Consider the following 15967-nt stretch of genomic DNA (forward strand, 5'->3'; position numbering starts at 1 on the left):
TTGGACTCTGAGAAGGTGTGTTAAGTTGCCTTCTTAGTTCCCTGAGGAAAGGGTGACTCCTTCCTGCAGCTCCAGTGTCAGCCTACATAGAACAGGATACAAGAAAGATGACAAGTGTCTCGTTTAGAGGATTCCAATTAGGAGAAAAGTCCAACAAAGGTGAATACACCTCCTTGGCTATTTTCTAACTCTTGATTTAAGCAGGAGATTTGAAATGAAAAAATTAGCAAGGCAACAAATTCCTTGTGACAGCATGAAGGAGAACATAGCAGAGATATCCAGAAGGTCACACTGCTAGAATCAAATATATGGGACAAAATTAAAAGCAAAGGATAAAGAACCCGACAAAAACGAATGCATTAAATGCATCAAGACACATTCAGCACTTGAAAATGCCTCTCTATTGATGGTATTCAGAATAATTTACATCTCTGCTGGGCAAGATGGCGTCTGGTGGGTCGGACAAGTGAGCAGCTAACTCCCTGCTCCCCCCCTCTTTGTTAGCACCGTAAAGAATTATTGGAAAGATGGCGGAGAAGTAACGCAATAACTCAGGAGAATAATAAACTTACTGGCGGCGGCCGAGAAAAGTGTTTCTGAAGGCTGCGTTTTCAGCAGAGGCAGCTTCAGGGAAAGGATTGATGGCGTTGCACTACGAGGATTGTATCAGAGGCGGTGATCCCGGTGCCGGCGAGAGGCGGGGCTGTCCAGGCTGAGGTGAAGCAGAATGCCTCCCAAGTCAGCAAGAGGAAGGAAGACCTGCGTAATGGTTGATGCGGCTTCTGTGAGCGGAAGTGCTGCTACAGGGAGCGATATGTAGCACATGACAACAGATGGAGTACCGGGCAGTATGGAAAATTTACCCCAAGGAGGTGAGCAGGCAATAGACAATACAAATGTTCCTCAGATATTTTTGGGCAAAAAGAATGTTATTTCTCCATATGTTTCTAAAGTGGGTGCTGGGAAAATGCCAGAAGGAACATTAGTAAATCTATACAGAGCTGTAGCATATAATATATCCCAGGGGCAGTTGATGTTGGAGGACTATTCCAAGAGCAACTCAGAAGTTGCACTGGATATGGTAGAAAGCGGGTTTTGATGCTAAGGAGTTGTGGGCAGCAGCAGGATGTAATCCGACCCTGATAGGTATAAATGAGAGGGCGGAAGAAAAAGCTGCAGAAAGTACTGACTTTATGGCTGCTATGGTAGATGGAGTCTCGGATATGGCTAACCATGGAGGAGCCTATGGGGGGTCAAGTAAAGAGATTGACTCAGGAAGGACATTTTTCTCCATGTCGGATCCCTCAAACACTTCGGATGAAGAAGGCATGTTAGGCTCTAAGTCGCGATCTTATGATGGATCATTATTGAGTACAGGTAGTGACCAGAATAGTGTAAATCTGGATTATGAAAAAACTGAACTACTGACGGTGCGCAAAAAAAGTGTGATTAAGGAAAAAGGACAGCAACCAGGCGAAGGGAATAGCGCATTGTGGGATTTTTCTTTTTCGTTAGAGCTGTCATCTGAAGGCGAAAGAGTTAGCAGACATACCATCAGAGAGTAACTAGAAAAGCAGGAGGAAGAAATTACGCTGGGATCCATCTATCAAAGTATTTTAGACTATAGGGTCGAGAATCGAACAGAGAATTTAAAAATGCACACTGCCTGGTGGAAACTACAGAATACTGTTTGGAGGATTGCTAAAGCCTGCAATGAGTTTACAGATAAAATTAATGAAGCAGAGGTGCAGATTTTGACACATGAGGATGAAATGGTGGCCCAAAAGGTGACTACAGAAGCTATCTACTCACATAAGGAGGATATGCAACTATAGCTTGTTGATTTAGAGAACAGATTACGGCAGAACAATCTGAGATTATTAGGGATCCAGAGGGAATTGAGGGCCAGGATGTCCGTAAATTTGAGGTGGAACTCTTTTCAGAGGCCTTCCCTGAACTCTCGATGTGGAACTGGGCTAGTGAAATACAAAGGGCACACAGGTTTCCATTTAAACAAAGTGGGACAGTCCGCCTTTAGGCCATGGGCGATTTTGATTTGTTTGAATAACTTCCTTGCACGCCAGGCTGTATATGATCTTGCACGGCCTGATAGGAAGAGGGCAGGGAAGGGCACACAATTGTTTTTCAGGCCTTACTTTTGCCACAACACAGTAGAAAGAAAGTGGCATTTATGTCAATTAAGTTCTTCATTGCAGGGCAAGGGGGCACACGCCTTTCTGTTGAATCCGGACACATTAAAAATATTATGTAATGGGCAAACAAGGTCTCATGCATGAAGGAAGGTGACATATCTTGAAACCGGTCCCAGGATGCTTGTTTCCGGTCCAGGGAGGACCTAGTCTGGCAGTTCGGTCTGGACTGTTCACATGGAGCACAGGGTCAAGACTGATTTGCTTATGGCTAGGTCCAAACTGGGGTGGCGTAGTGGGCAAAAGAACAATGGATTTAACTCAGATCTTTTGACTGGGGGAGAATGTTTGCATTGTCAGCATTCCGCCCATCATTTGTTTGCGGTAACACTTTTCGCCCTAAGTGGGATGGGTATGCACAGATGTGGGTCCCTTGCTCACTCTGCTACGGGATTCAAGCTAGCCTGGCTGAAGAAGGGTGACATACCCTGAAACCAGTCCCAGGATGCTTGTTTCTGGTCCAGGGAGGACCTGGCATGACAGTTCGGTCTGGACTGTTTCCATGGGGCACAGGGTCAAGACTGATTTGCTTATGGCTGGGTCCAAACTGGGGTGGCGTAGTGGGCAAAAGAACGATGGATTTAACCCAGATCTTTTGACTGGGGGAGAATGATTGCAATGTCAGCATTCCATCCATCATTTGCTTGTGGTAACACTTTTTGCCCTAAGTGGGATTGATATGCCCAGACGTGGGTCCCTTGCTCACTGTGCCATTGGATTCAAGCTAGCCTGACTGAAGAAGGGTGACATACCCTGAAACCGGTCGGATGCTTGTTTCCAGTCCTGGGAGGACATGACCTAGTAGTTCGGTCTGGTCTGTTCCCATAGGGCACAGGGTCAAGACTGATTTGCATTTGGCTGGGTCCAAACTGGGGTGGCGTCGTGGGCAAAAGAACGATGGATTTAACCCAGATCTTTTGACTGGGGAAGAATGATTGCAATGTCAGCATTCCATCCCTCATTTGTTTGTTGTAACACTTTTTGCCCTAAGTGGGATTGATATGCCCAGACGTGGGTCCCTTGCTCACTGTGCCATTGGATTCAAGCTAGCCTGACTGAAGAAGGGTGACATACCCTGAAACCGGTCGGATGCTTGTTTTCAGTCCAGGGAGGACATGGCCTAGTAGTTCGGTCTGGACTGTTCCCATGGGGCACAGGGTCAAGACTGATTTGCATATGGCTGGGTCCAAACTGGGGTGGCGTAGTGGGCAAAAAAATGATGGATTTAACCTAGATATTTTGACTTTAGAAGTAGCCAATCCAAAGCAGGTGGTTTGTGAAATAGAAGCATTCAGAAACAAAATACACACAGCCTCTGTGTCTCGTACTTGCCAAATTTTAGAACCCCAAACAGATTTAAGATCTACGGTATCTTTCCACAGCACATAGCCTTCAACAGCCAACTGGTCAATAAAGGACTCTGAATACAGTAATTTTGTGTGGGTAAGTCTAACCTTGGAAGGGGACTTCTCAGTCATCCTAAAATAAAATGCATCATGGTTTGATTTATCAAAATCAGTAAAATAAGAAAACTTTTTCAAAAGAGTTTTAGAGCTGCCTTCAACAGGTGAGGGACAATGTTCCCACTGTGTGTAGATAACCTCTTTTCGAAATGTACTGCCAAAATTCTGGTAACAGAATAAATCCCCATAGTTAGCAGAATCTAGGTACAAATCTTCAGCATCAAAGGCAGCATAGTATTTCAAATCAGAAAATAGAGCTTCCACGGCTTGAGCGTCCCAATCATCAGAGCGAATATTTTGTTTAACCACATCCCCCACAGAATCACAGAGTACATTGGGAACATTAATACCCTCTATTGGCCCATGAATCTTGAACTTTACAGCATCCCATACAATCCCATCTAAAACGGGCCAAGCAGTTATATTCACAAATGTCTGGTCCCTCTTCATGATGTGCGAAGAGGAGTGGGGAGCCAAAGTTCCATCAATTAGTATAATTGAAGTTCTTTCTTGAACGTTGTGTCCATTTATAAAATGAACAAAATACACCACAAATCCGATGGACAGGAATAAAAAAATTTAAAAGAGCACCAGCCAAATGTAATTCCAAGGGGGAATCAAAAAATGTTTTTTAAACCAGGTAACAAAAATCGAAACCTTTGAAGGGAACTTAGATGTGGACGAGCCAGTGTCAAATGAAAAACGGGACTGATTAGCCACACGGGTCTCCAAATCAGGCATAGACAAGTCAGTGGGGTAAGTATATTCAGTATAATTAATAGGATCACCAGCAGGTGGATTCAATAAAGGATTAACAATTGTAATCATCTCAATGGCAACATCAGGCTCGATGGGAGGATCCTGGACCAAAAGTGTCGCGCCATTGCTGGCTACGTAACTGCAAGTGTCATACTATGACGAATCGGCCACCCTGTGTAGTTTGACATTGTCAATGGAGATGTACCTGTTCCCCTTTCACCCAGGAAGAGGAGGTAAAATGACCGTTCTTGTACCCAGCACGCCAAGCACAGGAACTGGAGCTCGATAGGAGGGACCGAATTCTTTCTTGTTCTTGATCTTCTCTCGGACCAGTTCACCAACTTGGGGTAGCCAGCCAACTACCAGAATCTGCAGCGCCGCATCAGATGTGGAGGGCAAATGTTCCTTTGCAAGACTGTCTCTGGTCTTTTGTAGGTTCTGTAAAACATTAGAATGTTCAACATTTTGATGCCAAAGAGGATTTTGTATGGGGTCTGCCCACCCAGAAACTTTCTAGGGAGATTATTTAGTGCATGCTGTATGCTATTGAGGTGGGCCAGCCAGTCTCGGCCAGTACCTAACACCTTAGCTGTCAAGGATTGCTTTAAGTAACCGTTTATTCGCTCCACAACACTATTACCCTCAGGTCAGTATGGAGACGAAAATTTGACCTGGACCCCCCAAAGAACTCATGGCATCCTTGTACGCCTTAGAGGCAAATGCTGCACCCTGGTCCGAATGGAAGGTACCACACGCAAAAGTTCCCACAAAGACACGCAAATCCCTTACGACAGTTCTGGAATCAGCACTGCGTTGAGGCCACAACCACACAAAGCGCGTGCAAGAATCAACTGCTACTAAGATGTATTTATACGCAGTATCAGAGGAGAAAGGACCGCTGTGATCTAAATAAACACACACAAGCGGTTTATTAGATATGTACAACTGAGTTTGGGGCGGGCATGCAGCAGTAGAAGGTTTAATTTGCTGACAAATGCCACATTGAAGGACATAATCACGCGTCTGTTTGTACAAACCCCGCCACCAATATCGATGAGGCCATCTCAGCGTGGGCTGCTGTAATCAACGTCTGCCTGCGGTCCGCGTTGGGTATCAACCTGTCACCAACGTCGTTAATTCTCACATAAGGAACTTTATCAGGACTTAAATGATAAGAGTATTTAGAAGAGAAACCCCTAGGGTAATTACATCCCTTCTCTGTTGCGGCAATAGCTGCCAAGATGTCATCATCAATCTTACTTTTGGAACGTGTAACTGCTGCTACTGCATATGTTGCAACTGCTTTCTTTGCAGCTTCATCCGCGAGACAATTGCCAACAGCATGAACTCCAACATGCTGGTGACCCAGAGTATGAATTACAAAGACAAGTGGCAGCCGTTCTTTAAGCTCAGCCACTTGAACCCAGATCATTTTATGTTTTATTGTGCGTCCCTTGGAGCCACGATAATCATTTTGAATCCAAAAGGGTAGATAGTCATTGTATGATTGAAAACAGTAGTAAGAGTCACTTACGATAAGAGTAGCCACACTGGGATCTGCGTACTCAAATGCAAGCATCAGAGCACCAAGCTCTGCCATTTGGGCGGTCCAGTCCTCTAATGTCTGTGTATACACGACATCAGACTTGAATTCACCATCCACCATAGTACCAACCACAATTGAACAGGCCAAAGAATATGCGTGCTTTGAACCCGTAGCCACTTGCGCGCTTTCCGTCAGTGTAAATTATACAACGGAACTCCTCAAGTGGGTGCATCGTCAGAGGAGCAAGATGAACAAATTCATACGTAAGAGCTCTTGAGTCTGTAAAGAGGAATCAAAAATGAACGTGACATCTGGAGATGTCAAGGACGTGGCCCATTGCATCAACTACTTTTTCCACAGTGGAAAACGGCCACTCGGCCGAAGTGTACAAGTGCAACTTGTAAGCGATAGGGACTGTGTCATCCTCGTTAAAAGTGAGGTATGTGAAACCCACTACCCCTGTTACGATTCTTATCACCAGGTTGGTGTAGTTATCACGAGTCAACAAGAATTTAGATTCTAGTAGATCAGCCTGCAAAGATCGCTGAATGTTCGGGCAGCCAGCACGATTTGGAGAAAGTAGGTTGTATCAAGGCGTAAAGAGGCTTGATACGCTGGGCATATTTGGGAATGTAGGTACGCCCGAAATTCAAAAAGCCCAGTAAAGATTGTAGTTTCTTCAGTGTTGTAGGAGCTCGCAAAAGCAGGCATTTCTCCAGGAAGTGAGGAGCCAAACCTCGACCTTCATTGTTGAGCTTGTAGCCCAGGAACAACACTGTGTATACTGCAATGTGACTTTTTGCAAAGTTAAATTTATAGCCAAAATCTGCAAAATGGCAAAATATGCGGCACAGATGCCGCCATAATTCGTCGTCTGTGAGATAAATGTCATCCACATACAAACATGCAATGCGGTCCACTCGGCACAGATGCGGCCATAATTTGTCGTCTGTGAGATAAATGTCATCCACATACGAACATGCATCTGCGCCGAGCCCTCCAAGAGAGAGACAAAGCGGGCGGCAAAGACGCCAGGACTGTTCTTATAGCCCATAGCCAAATGGCAAAATTGGCGCTGTTTGCCACTACTGGTAAAAGCTGTCCATTGACTACTAAGAGGGGACAGATTGTGGGCAAAAAAAAACATTGAATATGTCAAGTGTGGCTTTAAACCGTTTGTGCACAAGACTATCCACAAGAGCAGAACTGTGAGTATTCTGCACCGCGCACATACGACAATGTGAGTTTAAGTGGCGGTAATCCAAAACCAAACGGTATGAGCCATCTGGCTTGGTCACAGTAAAAAGATGGTTATTCATCGGAGACACAGTTGTTTCAATCACACCTTGATATTCCAATTGTTCAAGGATTTCCGCAATGGAAGCTTTAGCTTCTTGCCGCATGGGGTATTGAGGTTGAGGCTCTGGCATTGACCGTAAAGGAATCTCATGTCGAGGGGAAAACTTGTCCCACCCACAGTGAGTACGGTACAAAGCCGGCGCAAGCGCCTTAGCCCAATCTTCTGCAAAATGCAGTGCCCGCCCTTTTGGGACTGTGTGCGCGAAACTAGGGAGGATTACCTCCTCCCCTTGGGGAGCAGCTAAGACAAAGGGTGGGGATCAGTCGACCTCCACCAACAAAATATCATAGGTAGTAGTATGATTTTCCCAAAATACTACTTTTATGGTACGTTATGTCACCTTCAATCATAAGGGCAATTTCATGAAGTCTTTCAGGGGGAGCCACTATAGTGTCAGCTGTCTCAACTACAACGAAGGTGTCAGTCACTGTCACCTTCAGTAGTGGACGCAACGCCTCTAGAACTATGGTAATCTCCACCGCACCGTCCAACAGTGTCAGCGCCCATGTCAGATTCTGAGGCTGCGTTCTCCCTATCTGTGGCATACCTCGCTGTTACTGCAGCAACTTTCTTCTTCTGAAACTGGGTCCTTTGACGTGGTGACTCGTCCTGCTTGCCTTTTCTGTCAGCCTTGCGAGGCTGCTCACGGCTCTGTTGGGCACCTTGTCCTCTGCCGCCGCCTTCTCCACCGGTGGGTGTTACCGATGTTTCCTGCAAAGAGCGAGGAGAACGTTGTTCAGTAACCTGAAATCTATCAGGTGACTTAATTGTAGTGCGGTCGCGCAACTCATATGTATGCTCAGTAGAGGCAGGTGTAGGTGAAGCAGGATGGGACCCCTGTTTCTGTTGCTGTTTCCCCTGTTTTTTGATTTCACTCCAATTTTGTTTCTGAACTATCGGGCGGTCATCTTTATTAGATGACGCCTGCTGAGTTTGCTGCTGTGTTTGTTTTTTAGTAAAAGACTTAACACCCAAACTATTATGGCCAATGGTCTTAAAAGCCTCTGTAATAATTCTCGGTAACTGATGGGGCTTTTCAGCCTCGGGAATATCGTTCAAAGCATTAGACACCTGGAAACATACTGCATCCCCCTTAACATTTACAAGGACGAGATCGCGAACCATGTCAAACGCTCCCACAAGTCACATTCCCAATTCTACAGCCGCCTCCGGTCCGTGCTCATCCTGGACACGCTTAATGACGGAGGGCAGGACAGGCTTTGACGGGGTGCCAAAGCACCTAGTATAGACTGCTGCAAAAATCACACCCCAAGTGGTACTGTCATTCACGTTCGGCACTAAGTCTTTCTGCAAACTAATAGTAAGGATCCTGTGTTTCTCCACAGGAGTGGTATTCAGGAATACTGCCTCCAGTTGGTCAAATTTCTCGGCATGCCAAAAAGGCATTTCATCCTTATCCTGGGGACGCTTGCCCATAATCGCATTAACCATAACAGGACTAAGCTTCAGTCCGTTCGGCCCAACTGGATGCGCCGCACAATTCGGGGTCCCACCCGGGAGGTTACGGGAAATGTAATGAACCAGACCCCTTATCACTGACACTGCAGAGGCATAAAGGGGCCTTAAGTCAACAGCTGTCAACCGGGGTGCACTAGGGTGTGGGGTATAAGCAGCTAAAGCAGGCCAAGAAGCACCTGCAATTGACAACGGTCCTTGTCTGTCTGCGGTTATACCGAGTGGGAGGGTGCCATTAAACCAAACGGCAAGCTGCCAAGCAGAAATTGGAACTTCCTATGTCCTATATGGAGCGTACTCGGCAGGCACGGTAGATGGAGTGTAAGAGTGAAATACACCAGTACCAGCATCAACCGCAGGAAACGTGACCCATGAGTAAAACAGCTCAAATGGGTACGCTGCATCAGCAGATACAACAAAAACCACTGCCTGTCCTTCCAAAGAGACTAGGAAATCCTCCAAATGATTGCGCACAGCCAATCGACTGTGTGCTGGGATATCCACCGCAGCCATAATGACACAGTGAAAGATAAGTGCAATGCAATAAAAAAGCATAACTGGGTAGTAATTCAACAGAAAACCATTTTATATTATCAAGCTTGAAAAGACCTATGTAACTACTAGCTTACCTGTCGTGCGTTGCTGCGATCTCAGAAGAAAGGAAATTGAAGGAAACTCGTTATGATAACCTTAAAGTTACATTGTGTCATTGTTATTGAAACTTATTCATTTTATTTTTTTAAACATTTGTTAGTGTGGCTTGAGCAGTGCGTCCTCGATTGGCTTCCAATCTTGATTCTGGTTGCTCTCCTGTTTCATTTGAGCGGGCTTGAGCAGTGCGTAATTGATCGTTTTCCAATCTTGATTCTCGTTGCTCTCCTGTTTCATTCGAGCGGGCTTGAGCAGTGCGTAATCGATCTGTTTCCAATCTTGATTCTCGATGCTTGTTCGTTTGAGAAGAACGGGCTTGAGCAGAGCGTACTCGATTGGCTTCCAATCTTGATTCTCGTTGCTCGTTCGTTTGAGAATTACAGGCTTGAGCAGTTTGTATTCGAACAGCTTCTAATCTTGCTTCCCGTTACTCGTCTGTTTCTGAATCTCGTAATTCCTTTTTCTTTCGTGCTTCTGATGTAGATTGACCAATCGATTTCCGTTTGGGGGTCATAACTGTCGACGATGATTGCAAATTTGCTCTCTATTTCAGTATTCAAAAGATTATGAGGGCCCTGGGGGGCCGATTTAAAAAAAATGTTTTTGACAGAAACTTTTGGGGGAGTGTACCCAACAACTTCCCAAAGTTTCATGGCGATCGGATGAATGGTGTAGTAATGGATAAAGGACAAACAGACAGACAGACATACTTTCGTTTTTATATATAGACAAGCTTACCCGTTGGGCGTTGCTGCGATCTCAGAAGAAAGGAAATTTAAGGAAACTTGTTATGATAACATTCAATTTACATTGTGTCATTTTTATTGAAACTTTTTCATTTTAATATGGAAAACATTTTAAAGTGTTGTTTTAATTCTGTTTATTTATTTGAGTGCTTGTGGATACACAGTATTTTGGGTTTTTCCGTCTGGTGCGTACACAAATAAATCAGAAGGTTTCCTGACGTGTGAGCTGGCCACATACAGTTGTCCATGTGAGAAGCACAGATTCTCCAAATCTAGTCCACACACTTGCAGCGATTGTCCTTGTGCTTTGTTGATGGTCATTGCAAAAGCGTGTCACACCGTAAACTGTAAATGTTCAATATTGGAAAGATTATGAGGGCCCTGGGGGGACAGGGGGATGATATTTGACAATTTTTTTTTGTTTGCCAGAAACCTTCGCGGGTACTTAACAACTTTTAACAATTTTTTTTTTTTGCCAGAAACCTTTGCGGAAGTGTACTCAACAACTTCCCAAAGTTTCATGGCGATCGGATGAATGGTGTAGTAATGCACAAAGGACAAACAGACATACTTTCGTTTTTATATATATATATAGATAGTTAGGCTTTATCCATCACCACTGTCAACCGGAAACAATAGTGAGGGGTTCGTGGACTGATACAAGCACTACTCAAGAGTCTCACAATAAGACCACTACATTGGTGGCGCCATGTTGCAAGGATCCTGCTCATACACAGAACTGTGCACAGAGACCTAGGACATCAGTGAATTGTAGTGTACCAGAAACTCACCTCAGTACATAGAAAAACCCCAACCAGCTAGCATCAGTGTCACATTAACTCTTCGTCATATAGCAAAGTAACAAGTGATTAGACAACCTAGAACATGCGACTTAGGACCATCTCAGGAATGGTGGGAAGTGAGAACACTCTTTCGTTATACTCTCATAACAGTCCACAACAGGAGTAAAGAAGAGATACGGTAAGGTTAAAATATTTATTTTAACAACGTGATCTCAGGTGCAGTATCTTAGCAAACATAAGCAGACATATGAATAAAAATAATATGTCAGCATTGTTAGAATTCTATAAAATTCAAATGGAGAAATCATATTACAATGATGGTGAAAACAGGACTTATAGCGCCTAGTTTTAACACCCTCCCTATATAGGAATTATGTATTATAAACTAAAGAAGGTCTCTTAGGCTTGTTTGGGGGCCCCCATTACCTTTCCGCTCAGTAAGAGTAAATCACATCTGGATCAGCATAAGCTCTCTGCATCCTTGGAAACGGAAAATCTTCCAAGTATGTTAAATCTTGGCAAATGTGCAATAATAAGGGCGCCATAATCTTAGTTGGCTCACAGCTGCCAAATTGTTGGGTCTAGAAAGCGTTACTCGATCATGTCGAACAACAGCTACCATGTTATGATAACCTTGACGGCTTCAGCACTCACTGTGCAGACTAAGGGCACAATGTAAGTCTAGAGATGTCGAAAACAAACCTTTTCTCATGTGTAGACCTTCACAAAGCCTAACTTACAAAAACAGTTATGTGCAGTGTTGTGTGCAAAAGCTGCAAAATGTAAAATGGCGTTTAGCTTCTAATAAGCCATGCTAACATAACATGCATGCAAAGCAGGCCTTAGGCCACACTACAATGTAATGGATTATTATTGTCACTTGTTATGGATTGAATGAAAAATAAAAATAAAAGAATAACTGACATCAACTGATGAAACTCAAACCCATGTTAGATTGGCATCCTCAGTTAATATTGTGTGGGAATCCATCATCTAGAGGAGATCTAGTTACATGGCTTACCCATGCCTCCGTTCAGAAAATCATGGCGTTCACCAGACAAATGGAGTAGAAGTCAAAGTTTGACATATTTGACCAGCGCTGCATTTTGCGTCCCCACAACTGCCATCCATGTCCAATGCTCCAACTAGCTTGTTAAACACCCCTCTGGGAGGTTACAGGTGTGGAGACACCAGGGTTGTTCAGATAGAATGGCCACTCAGCAGCACACCAAACCCAGCATCACAGAACACACCGCCTGTAAATGCAGACTAGGCTTACTCCTCTTTAGTCCACGCAGGGCCTCTAGTAAGTTCCCAGCTGTGTTACCTGCACTGTTAAATGAAGTATTAAAGTAGTAAGTGGCTACTGGATACTTGACTGTGCAACATGAGGCAAGAAGTGAAAATGTTATTATCTGTGCTTGACAGACAAACAAATATTTATTTAAAGCTTGACCCTTCCACTCTTGCAGCCCTCTTGTCCCTTGAAACAGACCACCTAAACCCCACCAGGACTACCTTGCTCACCATTCCCACATCATAGACCGTAGCGACCATGCACTCTATCCACTTAGGAGTACTATCAGACCCCTGCCCACATCACATCTTTACCCAAGGACAGGACTCCATCAGCTTAGCCATGACCCTGATCCTCAACAGAGTCTTCATCATAGCACTCCTTTCCAATGCCAAGAAGCAGAGTACAATACTAACCATCCTGAGGAAAAGCTCACAGGACTCCTAGACCGTGGCCAATTACCAACCGATCTTCTTGCTGCCCCACCTTACTAAAGTACTGGGAACAAATCATCAACAAGTGGATAGTCAACCACCTAAACAACAGCCCCCTCCTTGGCCCCACCCACTCTGGATTTAGGCCCAACACCAGCATTGGGACTGTACTTTTCGCCACCACAGACAACATCCGATTAATCACGGACTCAGAAGACTCTGCAGACTTCATCCTACTTGACTTATCCCCCACCTTTGACTCTGTCGCCCAATCTATCCACATTCAATGGATCCACAATTCCAGCATACAAGGTCCCGCTTTCCGCTGGATCTGCTCCTTCATCATCGGTGGCACCCAGTAAGTCAACTTGGCTCACTACACCTTGACTGCTACTAACGTAATCTGAAAAGTACACCACAAGCCTTCTCCCAGCCACACACTGTTCAACGTCTACATGACACCTCTTGCTAACATCATCTGGACCCGCTAAATCAATATCATATCTTATTACAACGATGCCCTGCTCATCCTTAGGCTCTATGAACAAACACCCACAACAACTACACCTCCTGCATGTCCGATGTTCCCAGTTGGATGAAGGTTAACCTTCTAAAACTTAACACAAACAAAAAGGAAGTGGCACTCTTGGACAAAGACACCTAGCTATGGAACTCCACCAGGTGGCAGCTAGATTTCCAGCCAACAGCCACCCAACCCACGAACCTAGAAATAATGGTGGACACTCAGCTTGCAATGATCAGCTAAGTAAACGCAGGTGCGTCCTACTATTTTTACAACCGCAAAATCCTCAAAAGCATCTTCAAATGGCTCCCAATAAACACCCACAAACCAGTCACCCAGGCCCTCATCTCCAGCAGACTGGACTGCAGCAACAAACTCTACATCTGCAACCTCCCAGCTCATCAGAAAACCTCAAACCATATCAAACGCAGCAGCCAGACTCACATTCACGTGCACACATATCACCTCACACCTCAGAGACCTGCAGAGACTCCTTGTTCACAAGCGCACACTCTTCAGACTCCTAACACACACAAAGCCGTAAACAATCAAGGCCTCTATTTCCTTAACAGCAGCATCAATTTCCACACCCTGACCAGATATCCCCAGTTGGCCAGCATCTTGCTCTCATACATCTCCTGCAGATGCAAAGCCAAAGAGGACTGTAGAGCTTCCTCATACCTCACTCTTGAAGCCTGGAATGACTTCACCTTATACATCAGAGCCACCTCCTGAGCCATGGAGTTCCACAAGAAACTAAAGACATTGCTCTTTACCTAAACCCAAGACTTAACCAGCATGACCCCTATCAGGATACACCCGAGTGAGTCATGCACTTTATAAGTGCACATATTATAACATAACAAAACATACCATGCTGTAGCTTCTGATTAGAACGTAATAGACAACTGTGTTTTTATTTTAAACAAAATCCAAACAAAAGAATGAATAGACTGCAAGAGGAACAATATGAATAAGCCTCCCAATTTACAGTGCACTGATGTGAAATATAATTCTAAGGTTAGCGTCAATACATAACCCTCTTATGCTCAAAATATATATTTCCTAGCGGTAGTTTTATGGTCTGGCTTAAAAGCCCAGCTGTCACCACAGATTCACCAGGAGAGGGGATGTGTTCCCACCCACATGTTAGAAGCCAGGAGTACATCTTTTGATTGAGCAGAAGTTGTGTGCTTCCTCAAAAAAGATATTTCCATTCACATAGCTGTTATAATTATGTTTATTTATCCAGCTGACTGAGCTCAAACTTTCAGGGGACACACACATAAAATTGTGGCGCTATTAAAGTGTCATTGCATAAATACGCCGATCGAGGACAGCTGTTCAAAAATAAAAAAAATTATTTCAATGTCACTCGACACAGAGATTATTTATACAACTCGTGGGCGATAACACGCTTGGAGCGATTGAGCTGAATTGATTCAGATAACAACAATCAACAAGACTACTGACTGAAAAGTTTCCCAAAGGGTCTGTGTTCTTCATAGGAATTTCAATGCCCCGAAGATGGTTTTATAGATGGATTGTGAATTCTCGCATGGCGTTTGGTGAATGCGTTCCCATTTAAATGCCATCGGTTTCGGAACCACCGATGTAGGGGTAAAACTGTTAACCTTGGGGGTGCACTGGGGAAGCTGTTGCGGAGCTACCAGAGAGATATGTTTATGTGCTTGGTCGTGTTTGCAGTATATGTTACAACAGCGTGTGTGTGGGGAGGGGCCGTGAAGGGTTGGCCTGACATGGTAGGTGGGAGTGTCTGATGCCGTCCTATTATATTTCCTGCCCTAGGCGTCTGGGTTTTGTCTTATATTATCTTCCGTCGGTCTCCGGGGTGACAAAGGTGGAGTCTGTGATTGGGAGGCTGCCTGTGATGCCGATTGTGTTGTTTTGTGAGTAAATTGGGCCCACTCCAGAGATATGGGGTGCTTCCATATGCCCCCCACTTCCTCATCCCTTGGTACCTCTTCCTCCGCCATGCCCCATTTCTTCACTGCCCCTATCCAGGCTGCCTCGGGGGGGGGGGGTCCCACCGAGATTCGCCAGTGCATGACTATACCCCTTTTTGCTGAGAGAATGGCTAAGGAGGCAAAGCGGCACTGTACCTTCTTGGTTTTCTGCCTGCAGAAGATTCCGAGGGCACTGGCTTCCCATATTGACATGGTCAGAATGTTGGTCGTCTCACAGAGTGCTTGGTGTATTCTGTCCCGGTATTGCTGAGCAGTGGGGCAGTCCCAGAACATATGTTTGAAGTCCGCCTTATGAGTCTGGCATCGGGCGCAGGCAAAATGCGTGTCGGGATAAAAACGGTGGAGGCGATGTGGGGTTAAGTATGCCCTATGTAAGAAATTGAATTGAATGTTCCTAAAATGTGCATTTCTGGAGACCTTTTTGGGGTACTCTGGGGCTTTTCCCACTCTTTATCATGAAAAACCTGGCCTGCTTCGTCTTCCCATGTCTGCCGTAGTGAGTCTAATGGGCGGAGGATCAATTCCCGAACGGCCTTGTATAGCCAGGTAACTAACTGTCTACCTGCCCCCATTTGCAATATAGTGTGTATTACCGGGTGTGTCGGGGGCTCCCCCTCGTTTAGGACCCAGTAGGGTCGACTGCTGTCTAGTAGCTGCCGATGTAGTAGGAACTGACCCGGGGGAAGGTCATAGTACGTGGCCATTTGGGCA

This window comes from Lissotriton vulgaris, chromosome 3_2 (assembly GCF_964263255.1).
Source record: "Lissotriton vulgaris chromosome 3_2, aLisVul1.2, whole genome shotgun sequence".
NCBI classification, from domain to species: domain Eukaryota; kingdom Metazoa; phylum Chordata; class Amphibia; order Caudata; family Salamandridae; genus Lissotriton; species Lissotriton vulgaris.